Source organism: Malaclemys terrapin, chromosome 2 (genome assembly GCF_027887155.1).
Source record: "Malaclemys terrapin pileata isolate rMalTer1 chromosome 2, rMalTer1.hap1, whole genome shotgun sequence".
NCBI lineage: Eukaryota > Metazoa > Chordata > Testudines > Emydidae > Malaclemys > Malaclemys terrapin.
Genome location: NC_071506.1, coordinates 4,648,538 through 4,662,395, shown reverse-complemented (window position 1 = coordinate 4,662,395; position 13,858 = coordinate 4,648,538).

Genomic DNA, 13,858 nt, shown 5'->3' with positions numbered 1-13,858 from the left:
CGCCAGCCGGGGGTCCTCTCCACTGACTGCCCCGCCAGCCGCTCATTCTGCTCGCGCCTTCTGCCACCCGCCTCCCTGCTGTGAAGTCCGCAGGTCAGTTTCTTGAGAGTCCACCCAACTCTTAGTGACTGTCAGCTCTTAGTGATGCAGGCTGGGCAGAAACACTGTTTTCAGCCCTAGTGAGCACTTTACATAACAAAAGACTCCTAATGGAGCCTCTTTAGCTCCATCTTGGAACAGTGGGGGAAAAACAGGTTAAACCAGACCAGGAACCCTTATGGAGAGTCCACACGGCCTAGCTGGGACACCTGTCCCCACCCCTCTTCCCTTCACAGGGGTCTGGCATTCGAGCCCCTGGCTTAGCGAGTCCCTTTCACCTGAGGGTGACCCCTCAATTGAGACAGGCTCAGCACAGTTCTGCTCCCCTTTACTCATACAATAAAGATAACAATACTGATAACGTTTCACTGCCCCTGCATTCCACACTACCGTGATTTGTAACCCAACACCAGAGTCGGTGTGTTCATGTAAATACAGTTTGCTCCTGAGGTCTCTTCCCCTCCCCAACTAGCTGTCAGGGGACAGTTCATTCAGACCCTGCTTACACCCGCATATTTGCACAGGAACACGGGGCCTTCCCATGCAGAACCCTCGTGCACACCAATCCCATGTACACAAACGTTTGTGGACAAGAGGGGTGAACACAGGCAAGTGCAACAACGATCCAGAATACAAGGAAACCATCGTGAGGAAGGGTTCCTGGGCCAGCAGTAGCTCTTGATCTCCAAGTGTGTTCGGCTTCATCGGCGCACACGCCAGTTCCGCTCTCTAAGGGTACGTCTACACTGCACACTAAGCACGGGCTGTAACTCAGCTTGGAGCACAAGCCCCTGTTCCATCCACACACCAATCAGTCTGACTCTGGTCAGCAAGCGCTAGGACCCTGCTGCGGGGGGGCCACTGGGGCAGAGCCCGAATCCTGCTGTGACTCGGGTCCAAGCCCCGCCACTTTGCAGGGTGGACGCAGGCCAAGATGCAGCCCCGAGTCAGAAGGGCTGCGTGGCGCAGTATGAACATGATGGCACAGCTGTGGGACCCAGGTCCAGCAACTGTAACCCCAGGTCTCTAATGCAGTGTTGGTGCAGACATATCCATAGGGCTCAGCCCTCGTGAGTTGTGAAGCAGCTTTCAGGGTCTGGCTTGTACAGCTCCGGCTCCTCGGGACAGCCTTCGAGTGTCAGCAATGCAGACTGACCACAATGGTCAGGACTCTGAGGGGACACCCGACTACCACACTGCCCCAGCCCCCCTTAGCAAGGATCGGCTTGGGCCCCAAAGCTCGTTGCCAGGGATCTCCTCCCATCAAATCTCCAGGGTCTTTTGGGGCCCTCCTCACTGCAGCCTCGGAGCATCTCACAAGCATGAATGAATTTATCCGCCCTGGTCCCCTGTGAGGGAGGGATGGATTTTACAATGAGGCACAGAAAGATGAAGCAACTTGCCCAAGGTCACAGAGGAAGCCAGTGGCAGGGCCAGGAATCCAACCCAGATCTCTCAAGCCTCAGTCCCAGGCCTTAAACCGAAGACCAGACTTGTTTCTGAGTAAATAAAACAACCCTAGTGAGTCAGGGTCTCTCCCTCCTTTGCCTAAATCCCGTTTGCTTTGGGCCTTGCACTCATCCGAAGGATGAATTGGAAGAAGATTTCAGTCACTTCGCACCTGGGGCAATTTGTAACAAAAACTGGCATTTCTTCCTCATTTAAAGGAGAAAACCAGCCAGTTATTGACATGCCAAATGCTGTGTATCAGAATTCATCGGGGGTCGTCCATACAGAGGGAGGATCTGAGATGGCTTTTGGGGGTTAGGAAATTAGTACCAGTTTATAGAAATTCACTGATCCTCATTAGATCTGAGGGTAATTTCTTGTCTCTATCCCCTGTTCTTATTTTTAGTGCTACAAAGCTCTCAGCTGGCTACCTGCTGCCTGTGTCACTTCCAGGCACAACGCTTCGGGGCGGCCTGTCAACACCAGTCTGGATGAGTGGACTACGCACAGGATGGATTAAGCAACAGCTGGGTTCTAATCCTAGCTCTGACACTGACTCCCTATCGTGACCTTATTCAAGTCACTCAGCCTTTCTGCCTCAGTTTACCCATCTGGAAGGTGGGTGTTAAAGCACTGAGCTTTCGCCCAGGATGACTGAGTTTGAGGGAAGGGATACCATTCATCAGAAGGTGCCCCAAACTCTACCAGCCCCAAGACCCTAATTCATTTGGGGCATCAGCAGAGCCAGGGATGGGAGAATAGGATGGCAGCTGCTGGGAGAATTGGGTGCAGACAGACCCCAAACCTTGCTGCTGTAGTGACAGACAGCCCTGAGAGTAATGCCCAGTCCAGAGCACCCCCAATCTGCTCCACTTTTCTTTCCACCAGCAACATGATCCGAAGGGCTCGGATCCCTGCCGCAGATGCAGCATCACCACCCATCTCCAGGCTTCCCTGGGCGTCTCCAGCCAACAGCGCAGGTTCCCTCTCCTGGCCATGGAGAACGAGAGGCTGATGAGACACCGAAGGCAGCCAGAACCAGGAAATGTTTCTAACAGAGGAGAGGAAAGGCGAAGGACCCCAGCCCGGCTCTGGCACGTGAGTATGGCCACACACCCACGTGCAATCTGCAGCACTTGGCGTGCACACCCATGTGCGATGGAGACAGCCACCATCTGGGCCGACTCACTGGGGACTTCATAGGGATAAAAGCGGGCACCTCCAGAGACCACGCTGCAGAGTCAGGCTCTGTAGCTGAGGGTTTTAACAGACCCACGTCCTCTATGGATTCAGTGGCAGCACGTAACGCACGCTGGCCAGTGGGTTGCACAACTTCCCTCATGCTTATACAGACCCGTGTGTGTGTGTGCACATCCCCCACATCCCCCTACCTCTGCACACCCAAGCAGGCCCACAATCGGAACGCAGCCCTGTGGGGCAGAGATGCACCTGCGCACATCCACCCCCCCGCACGCCCCCACGCAGGGGACACGCTACCCGGCCTGCAGCACTCTCCAATGCTCAGGAAATCGCATGACAGATCCTGTGACACTTCTCAGTAACAGAGTGGGCACCCAGCCCAAACCCCAGGAGTCCTGCTGCCTTCCCCAGGAGCTGGGGGGCTGGAGCATTACCTGACAGTCACTCAGGGGCTTTCTCCTTGGAGAACATTAACCCTCTACAGCCCAGCCACCACCTCTCTCCCTCCTCTTCTCCCCTTTCTCCTGGGAGCCTTTTACCTTCGACTGCCTGTGTCAGCTGCCGGAGAGCTCAGCCCTTAGAGCGTGTAATGACTGTGCTGCCAGCAGAGACCAGGGCAGTCCCGCTGAGCGCGGCTCTTTGATAAAGGCACCGGCCCTCCGCTGGGAAGGTCACGGGGGGCCAGGTCGTTACCTGGCTAGCGGGCTGCATAGAGGTACAGCGGGACAATAGTAGGAGGGTTCTCAGCGTCACCGCTCCTTTGCGCTCCTGGCGGGTGACTGAGCAGGGCCTACTTTCCAAAGACACTCAGCGGTGACCGAATAAAGCAGCCCCCTGGAGCTTTGAGATCAAGCCGGTTTTGTAAGACGACTTTACACACACACACACACACACACACACCTCTGCAAGCTAGGAAAACATTACAGAAACCGAGCAGCTCCGATTTTTCAAGGGTTAACCCCATACCCAGCTGCCCCCAAAACTCCCAGTCAACAAAAGACCAGGCACAGAAGGCCTGGTCCTGCTGAGCTCCCACTGATATCAGGGGAGTTTTGCCCAATTAAAGACTCAGAATCAGGGCCACGACCTATCACCGTCCTTGGTCCTGTTGGAAAAGTCTCATTCTGTGGTTATTCCAGCAATGGCTTTGCAGACTCACCCAGGAAAAGCCAGAAAGGATCACCAAGGTCAGCAGAACGTACCAGGCCCTTGATCAAATTTCCCAGTTTGGCCCCATGATTCTCCTCCACTTCTTGTCCCAACCTGTGCCGACGCCGGGCTCTTCGAAAATGGCTATCACGTTCCACCCCCGAGGTGGCTGCACTTGGGTGGTGGGGAAGGCGATTACTCTACGTGTAAAGGTGAGCAAGCGATTAGGGATTCTTTGGGCTGAGGAGAAGCCACGTAAATGAAAGTTATTATAGACCGGTAACGTGGCTATTAGGGTTTATGTTCTCCTCCGCCACTGGAGGGCGACAAGTCACGTACATGTGCACGGAGCAGGCAATGGAGACACCTGGACGTGTTGACAGATTGTTACGTCGCCACCGACATTCTCACTCTGCAGTGTCACACCCACTACTGATGATTCTACCAGTGCAACAGCGGGGAAAGCTGGCAAGTAGAAAACATCAGCCAGGAGTACCCCAGATACACCACAGCGTCAGGAGCTCAAAGACTCCCAGCCAATTTGCTCCTCAGAAGGAATGCGGAGCTGGAATCCATCCAGCCTCACTTCACTTCACCCATGCACCAAGTACACAGAAGGGTCTTTGCTAAGGATGTCTGGACCTCAGAGCACTAGCTAGAGGTAGGCATGGTGCAGGCTGGTGCGGAGCAAAGTTCTCCCCACGGTTCTGCTGATGCCCCTCGACCCTGAGCCAGACCCACCTGCTATTCCAGTGCTGAGCTCCCCATACCCCGCTGCGCTGACGCCTCTCGACCCTGATCCCACGTGCACCCCCGTTATTGCGGTCCTAACCACCCCGCACCCCACACGCAGCTCTACTGAGGCACCTCAGTCCCGATGTCCCAACCCCCTGCTTCTGCAGCCCGAACCCACCGGCCCACAGCTCTGCCAATGCACCTCAGTCCTGCCTGCAACACCCCATGTCTAGGGTGACGAATCACAAGAGTCCTTCGGCACCTTATAGACTAACAGACGTATTGGAGCATGAGCTTTCGTGGGTGAATGCCCACTTCGTCGGACGCGTGCAGGAGAAACTGTCTATCTCTAAATCTATAGCTGGAATCTGGGCAGGCGGTTGGCTGGAGAAGGTTCTAGGTAGACGTTGTACAGAGACGTAGTTTTACTTAGTCTAATGAAGTTCCTTGGCTAAAGAAACAGGTCACATATCCTCATGGAACCGTAGGGTTAGAAGGGACCGCCAGGGTCACCTAGTCTAACCCCTGCCAAGATGCAGGATTCTGTGTGTCTAAACCATCCCAGACAGACGGCTCTCCAGCCTCCACACCCTCCCTAGGCGTCTGTTCCACTTTCCTACTGGTCTTTCAGTTAGGAGATTTTTCCTGAGATTTACTCTAAATCTGCTCTGCTGTAGTTTGAACCCATGGCCTCTTGTCCTGCTCTTTTCAAGAGAGAACAACTTTTCTCCATCTTTTTTATGGCAGCCTTTCAAGTATTTGAAAACCACTATCATGTCCCCCCGCAATCTCCTCTCTTCCAAACTAAACATACCCAGTTCCTTCAGGCTTTGCTCATCTGGCCGGCATTCCATCCCTTTGATCATCTTTGTTGCTCACCTCTGGAGCCTCTCCAGTTTCTCTACATCCTTTCTATAAATTAGTGACCACAATTGGACACAGTTCTCCAGCTAAGGCCGAGTAGAGCGGTACTGTCACCTCCCATGATGTGCATGCTATGCCTCTGTTAATGCAACCCAGAATTTCATTTGCTTTTTTTTGCAACAGCATCTCATTGCTGACTCATGTTGCGGTTGTGATCTACCACCACTCCCAGATCCTTCCCAGCAGTGCTGCTGCCACGTTATCCCCCATTCTGTATTTGTGCATTTGGTTTTTCTTCCATGAGTGTAGCACCTTACATTTGTCTTTGTTGAATTTCATTTTGTTGTCTATAGCCCAGTTCTCCACTTTATCAAGATCCGTTTGAATTTTAGCTCCGTCCTCCAAAGTGTTTGCAACCCTGCCCCTGCCAGCTTTGTGTCATCTGCTCTCTGTTCCTACATCCAGGTCATTAATAAAGATGTTCAACAGCACCAGACCCAGAACAGATCCCTGTGGAACCCCACGAGATGACCTTACAATCCGACATTATTCCATTCATAGTTACTCTATGTGGTTGTTTAACCAGTTTAACTTAATGGTAGTTCGGCCAAGCCGGCATTTCTCCCCCTAGGTGTTCCAGTATCAGCCTCTAAAAACCACCACAAACCTCATCACCTTTCGTTCCAAGTACCAAGCAGACCTGTTCCACCTGCCTTTGCTAATGACAACACAGAGCAGAGTTTACATGTCATTTTAAATCTCATGCAATTTCCCCCAGAGAAAGGAAGGAAGGACAGACGACAAACCACACGTGACAGAGGCTAGTCACATCACTTAATGTGCTTCTGGAAGGTGCTCAGACAGGAGGGGATGAGGGTTGTATAAGGGATGGGACGGGATATAGGACGAGATGGGGTTGGATAGTTTTAGGATAAGATGGGACTGGCCAGTCCTGCCGCACTGTGCGAGTGTTTTGTGACGCAGACAAATGGGAACGTGTCAAAGACTCGCCAGGCTCATTGCACGATTTGAGTCCACGTCTAACGTCCACACTCAGAAGTGAGCAGCTGGGGGATGAACCCAGTGCACCAGCTTCCCTCCTCCCTCACACACAACCCCCAAGGCCTCGTCCGCGGACCTTCTGAATGGGGGAACTCTGCCGTGGAGACTCGGAGGGAGGCAGATGGCGTGAGGAGGAGGAGATGGCTGGGAAGAGCTGTGCAGTGAACACCCAGCCTGGGGATAAGGGCACATGAGGGGTGGCTTTATCCCTACACCCTAAACACGTGGCTTGAAGTTGCTCCAGCATGGTGGCCTAGGGGCCTCAGATGTTTTAGCATCCTCCCCCCTCTCCCCCCGTCTGAAAGCCTCTGACTTAATGCACCTCGTCCACCCACCACCATGTGCTAGAACCAATAGTCGCTCCCTTGAGTATTACATAAACACGAGATCAGCCCTTCCCGGGAGACACGTCAGGGGCTCGGAGGAGCTGGTTTCCACGCTCAGACCTTCAGCTGAGGACAGAAAGAGCAACACTGACTGGAGCCAGGCAGTGACCTGGGACCAAACCCCTCACACTGGTCCCTGAGTCCCCACAGACTGTGTGCGCGTCACCCTCTATCCCAACACGTTTACTGCCCGTCTCACACCCACTCTGCAGGGTGCTCTGATGGACGGTCCCCGCATGCCCACCCGAAACGTGGAGCGCCCCAGCTGAGGTCAGAGGCACTTCCTCTCCGGGGGGCGCTCCAGCAGCCTGGCACGCTCTCTGCGGGCACAGGCAGGGGCAGGGGGCGGGTTCCTTGACAGACGTAGATCTGAGAACCTTGGCAGGGCACAGGGCTCAATGGGGGAAGAAAATCTGGGCACCTCCACAGGTTACAAAGGTGGATGGGATCTCAAGATGGGTAGAAGGCGGCTCAAGGCTTGTCCTGATCCCCCTTCCCCAGCCTGCCCCAGCCCCAAGGAGCCGCCAGCCCAACCCAGCCTGTCCCCGCTTCCCTCCCGGTCTGCCTGAGCCAGCCTGCAGCTGGCAACCCACGCCTCCATCCCTGCCTGGCCCCGTAGTGGCCGGGGAACCTCAGCCCCATCCCAGCCCACTGCAGGATGGGTGCGAGCGATGGGGGGCAGGCTCACAGATGGTCCCAGGAAGCCAGTCACGTGGGCTCATTTTCAGCTGCCCTTCCCGCCCCCCCGTCGGCTCCTGCCCCAGCCCCCCAGGCAGAGTCCCCGCCCCAGGCACTGATGGCATCTGGGTGCCCACGCTGCCCCGGCCAGGGAAGTCCTAGCAGCGCCAGGGCAATGGGGGCTGCTCTAGAGTTAAACTCCCAAGTTCCTCCCACAGCTCTGCCACTGCCTCTTCTGTGGCCTTGGGTGCACCCCGAGGGAGCGTGCACGCCGGGGAGGGGAGCGCTTACAACCCTTTCAGTTCTGCAGTGAATACCATGGTCACTCAAGGCCTAATGTGCCCTCAGGCAAAACGCTACCCCAGCCCCCCATTGGGGGGCATGCTGCACCCACTGCCCCCCCAAGAGAGGGGACCGATGCAAGGCCCAACAGCCAAAGAGCCCCTAGGGCCAGAGACCCTCCACCAGGATGGCTCCATTGTCATGGCAACCCCTCTCCAACAGCAAGGTGGGCGGCCCCTGGTTTGCATTACTCACGCCCTGCACCCCACAAGCATCCACCTCTTCCGCTCGCTGACCGCCCCTTGGAACAGAGCGTCGGCAAGACGTCCCCTCCAGGCCTGCGACTGGCCCACGCACACGACCCATCAATCCCGGAGCACTGTGCCAGGGCGGGACACGGACACCGTCCTCCAGGGAATACAGCCCCAAACCGTTTCCCCTCAGCGCATCACCCTGCCAGAGCCCAGGACGCAACACGACGTCCGGCAGAGGCAGTGGGCACCTCGAGGAACAACGCCTGACATGGCTGCCCCGTATTCCTCACAGGCTGGGATCTCTCCACATGGGAGTGAGCTCACAACGCCAAGCAAACGACGCGCCGTGCAGCTGGAAAGCACTCGTCAGCCCTGGGCTTTCACTTCACTGGCCTCCTGTTGGAAGGGGGCACGGGGCACGGAGGCAGAGCTCACCGAATGACACTGCGGAAAGAAACCGGCTTCTCCTATTGCGAGAGAGGCCAACAAACGCTTCCAACCTGGCAAAAAAGCTAGCGCCCGGCCAACCCCCACATCGACTCTTGCCCAGGCTGAGTCACGGTTTGCATGGGAGACTTCCAGGGAAACCCAGGGACTGAAGGACAGGGAACTCTTCTCCGAGTCAGCCGTTAGCTCAGGCCCTGGCCTGTGATCAGAGGACACTGAGGTGCTGGATGAGATATGAAACCAGATGGTCATTAGAGACCCCTAGATTCACGGACTCCATGGACGGAGTCGCCTACACGGCTCTTCACACTGTGACCATGCGGCCTTCAAGGCAAACGGCAGAGAGAGAAATCAGAGCCTTCCGTTCCCCACACACAGGCCCTCACCCCTGGAACTGAGGGAGAAACTCATCCCGGGTTAGTTCCCCTGGAGGACAACCCAGTAATTCTTTGCCCTTCACTAGAGCTGCCCAGCAAACAGATCTCAAAGGGCTTTGCAAACCATAATGAATTCGTCCCTCCCAAATGCCCCCCTGCTCCCGGGAGGTGGATATTGTTAATCCCATTATAAAGATGAGGAGACTGAGGCCCTGAGTGACTTGTCCAGGGTCACGAATTGAGTCAGCATCAGAGCCAGGGCTAGAAGCCAGGTGTCTTGGAGAGAGAGCGCGAGCATTGTCTGGGGAACGAAAACGAAGACATAGGACCTCTGGACCCCAAACCTGAGGTCTTGCTATTACCCTGAGATAGCCACGCCTGCCCAAGCAGGTCTGCCATTCTATCCAGCAGAGGGCAGCGGTGCCACACACACACCCCCCATGTGGCACAGCACAGCCCGTTTCTCAGGAGTTGGGGTGTGAGCTCTGGTGACTTGGGCAAACGCGCAGGCTGGGTATCAGTTTGCCACGCTTTGCTCTCTCCATTACAGGGAGGAGAGAAAGGTGGGGGAGATTTCTAAGCATGCAGGATCAGCTGGCAGGGCGTCTCCGGGCACTCCTTAACTAGCTCACACAGCTAGAGCCCTTAGTGCTCTTTGACCAGCTTAAACCAATCAAAGGCTTCATTCGATCAGATTCAAGAGGCTTCCTTAAGCTGCTTTCAGCCTTTAGATCGTTGTAAATTTCAATTAAAAAAAATTTCCATCACACTCAGCGGCTCCAACCTCTTGTAATTTGGCCGTTTGTCTCCTAACTCCATCTTTCTGGTACCGATGAGCGCAGGGCTTCGGCATTCAAGGTGGGCCTGGGAAAGAGAGAAGCTCTCCTGTCCGTGTGGCAGCAGCTGCAATCCGAGCGCACCTGTTGCAGGGCTGAGGTCAGCAGGCCCTGTTTGGCTGACTCACAGAAGCATCCAAGTTTTGGGGGACTGATGACCCCAAATAACCCAAGCAGGAGACACCAGAATCTAGTTAAGAAAAACCCAAGCTTCAGATTCCAGCAGCGATTCACGCAGAGGCTTCCTGGAGGGAGGGAAACTCGGAGAAGCTAACGGGCAACCCAGAAGCGTGCTAGTGGCAGCTACAGGAAGAGATCTAAACAGGGGCTAGAGGAGAAACGGCAGGCAGTAGGAGTAGCCAGCCTGGTGACTGGCCCATCAGCCAGGGGGAGGGCTAGCTCAGTGGTTTGAGCATTGGCCTGCTAAACCCAGGGTTGTGAGTTCAATACTTGAGGGGGCCACTTAGGGAGTTGGGACAAAAAATCAGTACTTGGTCCTGCTAGTGAAGGCAGGGGGCTGGACTCAATGACCTTCCAAGATCCCTTCCAGTTCTAGGAAATAGGATATCTCCATTAATTTAATTTAAGACTCGTGAACTCAGGCCTTTCGGAGCCAAACTAAGGTGACCAGATGTCCCGATTTTATAGGGACAGTCCCGATTTTGGGGTCTTTTTCTTATATAGGCTCCTATTACCCCCACCCTCTGTTCCGATTTTTCACCTTTGCTGTCTGGTCCCCCTAATCCAAACACACACAGGTGTGCGAGCTAAAGGAGCAGCTCGGCCACCAGAGGGCGCCACGGCACAGGATGGGGACGATCCTGAGCCGGTTGAAAATGCTTCGAACAATAACTGGCTTGTCAAAGGAAACGAACATTCCCTGTGAAAATCAAGATTGGGGGCGCGGGGTTGCCAACAGAATGAAATGAAAAATGGAGGGGGTTTCGAAACTAAAACATTTTTAGTTACGTTTTCCCCTCCACCCCCCTCCGCCAGGGGAAAATGAGCACAAAACTTTGTTTTTAAATTTGAGCTGAACATTTCCAGGGACTCTTTGAAAGGGAACAAAACTGCCTCCCCTGCCCAGTCTGCTCCCTGGCGCACGGCGATTTGCTCTCAGGTCTGCTTCCTCTGCTGGGGATGGAGATCAGGCCAGCCCAGGAATGACATGGATATGCAGCCCCCCACTGTGCCGTCTCTCAGTCCTGGCCCTGAGCAGTGTCATGCCCAGAGACTCCCTGCCAGGCAGAGGCAGCAAGCCATGTGCTTCATGTGAGGAGCTGGCAGGGTTAGCCTCGGGCCTGCTCCTCTGTCTTCCCAAGCAGGGAGCATGGGGCCAGGCCAGGATGCTGCACCTGACCTGGTCACGTAGCTGCCTGTTTCCATCAGCAGCCAATGCTCCCGGGCTGCATCAGTGTCCATCACACGCAAGGCTGGGGGAGCTGAGCGAGACATGAGTGGGCCGGTGGGGCTCAAACTCAGCAGCTACCTTTTGGGAGGGGGAGAGGGATGCAATGGGGGCGGCAGGGGGAACAGCTGGATGTCAACGGGAGTTGTTGCCAAGAAGGCTAAGGGCATTTTGGGCTGTATAAGTAGGGGCATTGCCAGCAAATCGAGGGACGTGATCATTCCCTTCTATTCGACATTGGTGAGGCCTCATCTGGAATACTGTGTCCAGTTTTGGGCCGCACACTACAAGAAGGATGTGGAAAAATTGGAAAAAGTCCAGTGGAGGGCAACAAAAATGATTAGGGGGCTGGAGCACATGACTTATGAGGAGAGGCTGAGGGAACTGGGATTGTTTAGTCTGCAGAAGAGAAGAATGAGGGGGGATTTGATAGCTGCTTTCAACTACCTGAAAGGGGGTTCCAAAGAGGATGGATCTAGACTGTTCTCAGTGGTAGCAGATGACAGAACAAGAAGCAATGGTCTCAAGTTGCAGTGGGGGAGGTCTAGATTGGATATTAGGAAACAGTATTTCACTAGGAGGGTGGTGAAGCACTGGAATGGGTTCCCTAGGGAGGTGGTGGAATCTCCATCCTTAGAGGTTTTTAAGGCCTGGCTTGACAAAGCCCTGGCTGGGATGATTTAGTTGGGAATTGGTCCTGCTTTGAGCAGGGGGTGGGACTAGATGATCTCCTGAGGTCCCTTCCAACCCTGATATTCTATGATTCTATGGGTGTGGGGGGAGGGCTGGCTGCTCAGGCTAGAAATAGGTTTAGCTGGACCATGTCAATGGGGCTAGAGCAGGGAAAAATAACGGGTCCACACTGATCACTGGGCCCCTCCAATGGAGCTGTTTGAAACCACTTCACGGGACACGGTTCAGTCCACGGGCAGACAGGGCATCCGCCCTCTGGATTGCAATGATCCATCACCCCAAAGTGCAGCTCATCTGGCAGGCCAGGGCAAGACTGCAACAGAGATCTGCAAGGAAGGATGCTCCAGAGATTACGGTGCTGGCCTGGGACTTGGTAAACCTGGGTTCAAGCACCTGCTCCTCTACAGACTTCCTGTGTGACCTTGGGCAAATCATTTAGCTGCTCTGTGCCTCAGTTTCCCCTTCTAAAATGCAGCTGATGGAGCAGTGCTACCACACAAGGGTGTTATGAGGATAAGCACATTAAAGAATATGAGGTGCTCGGACACTACAGCAGGGGGGGCCAGAGACGTATCTAAGATAGATCGGTTTGCACCAATCGAACTACATTGACCTTATATTGGTGCAAGCTTCCCTGGTCTACACAAGCCCAAAGTCATCCAATTCCTTGAACCCGGAAACACTGTGGGCCGAGGGCTGGCTCCTGACCACTCATTTCCTCCCAGCACATTATGCAACGATGGCTCCCGAATGTCTTCCCAGCTGGGCCAATGCCACTGGCCGACGCACATGCCCGGCCAAAGCCTGGTGAATCCTGTCTGTGCTGGAAACAGCAACTCCCATGGGACACCGGCAACGAAGCTGTCTTCCCGGGGATGAGCTGGAAGACACCTGGTGTCACGGCTGGACCTCCGCCTGCAGCCCCCACTGGGCAGGCTTGGATGGGAGACTGCCAAGGTGCTGCACGTCTTGGCACTGGTGATTCCGTAGATCGGGGAGCTCTTTTCACAGAGGTCAGGCAGAAACAACACCTCCACGTGGTACTCGGTTGTGGTGCTTTTGGACAAGATCTAGCTAGGCAGTCCTATGGCCCCGCTACCACCAGAGCACCTGAGATGCAACACCAACAACATAGGCCTTACGGTGCTTAAACAGAGGGTGTCCTTCCGAGCAAGTAACATCTCACTCCACCCAAAGTCCTCCTGCTGTTTCAAGTGGCTACACTTTTCGTCTTCGCATTGTGTGCTGTTGAACAGCTGCTGCATCCCCCCCCAGAGGTGGCTGCATTCCAGTAGCGATCAAAAGTGCCTCGTGTGCCAGTGCCAGTTTAAATGCCTCAGGCTGTTTGGGATCCTTTGCAGGGCCGGCTCCAGGCACCAGCCTGGCAAGCAGGTGCTTGGGGCGGCCGCTCCGGAAAGGGGCATCAGGTCCAGCTATTCGGCGGATGGTCCCTCACTCCCGCTCGGAGCGAAGGACCTCCTGCCGAATTGCCGCCGCAGATCGCGGCTTTTTTTTTTTTTTTTTTTGGCTGCTTGGGGCGGCCAAAACCCTGGAGCCGGCCCCGATCCTTTGGCACGAAAGGCTCTAATGGAAGGTGAGCTCCCCTGGGTGGAATATCGTAGACGGGGGCTGGATTCTGATTTGCACTTTGCCTTCCCTGTGGTGGCCAGGCCCCAGAGGGGTTGAGAGAAGAGGCTCCCGGGGATGGGTTAATTCTCTTTCCCTGGGATGTGGGGTCCAGGGATAAGGAAGGACCGGCAGGGAGGGAAGGGGAATCGAGTCAGAGTAACACCTCCCTCCACTCCTCCCCAAGTGTCCAGGATGTTGGGACTCTTGGCCTGGAATCCCCTTCCTTGTGCTGCAGTAACACAAGGAGATTAGCAGCTCCTTTCCCTGGGACAGGAACACACGTCAGCACCTTCCCCAGAGCTGTATTAAC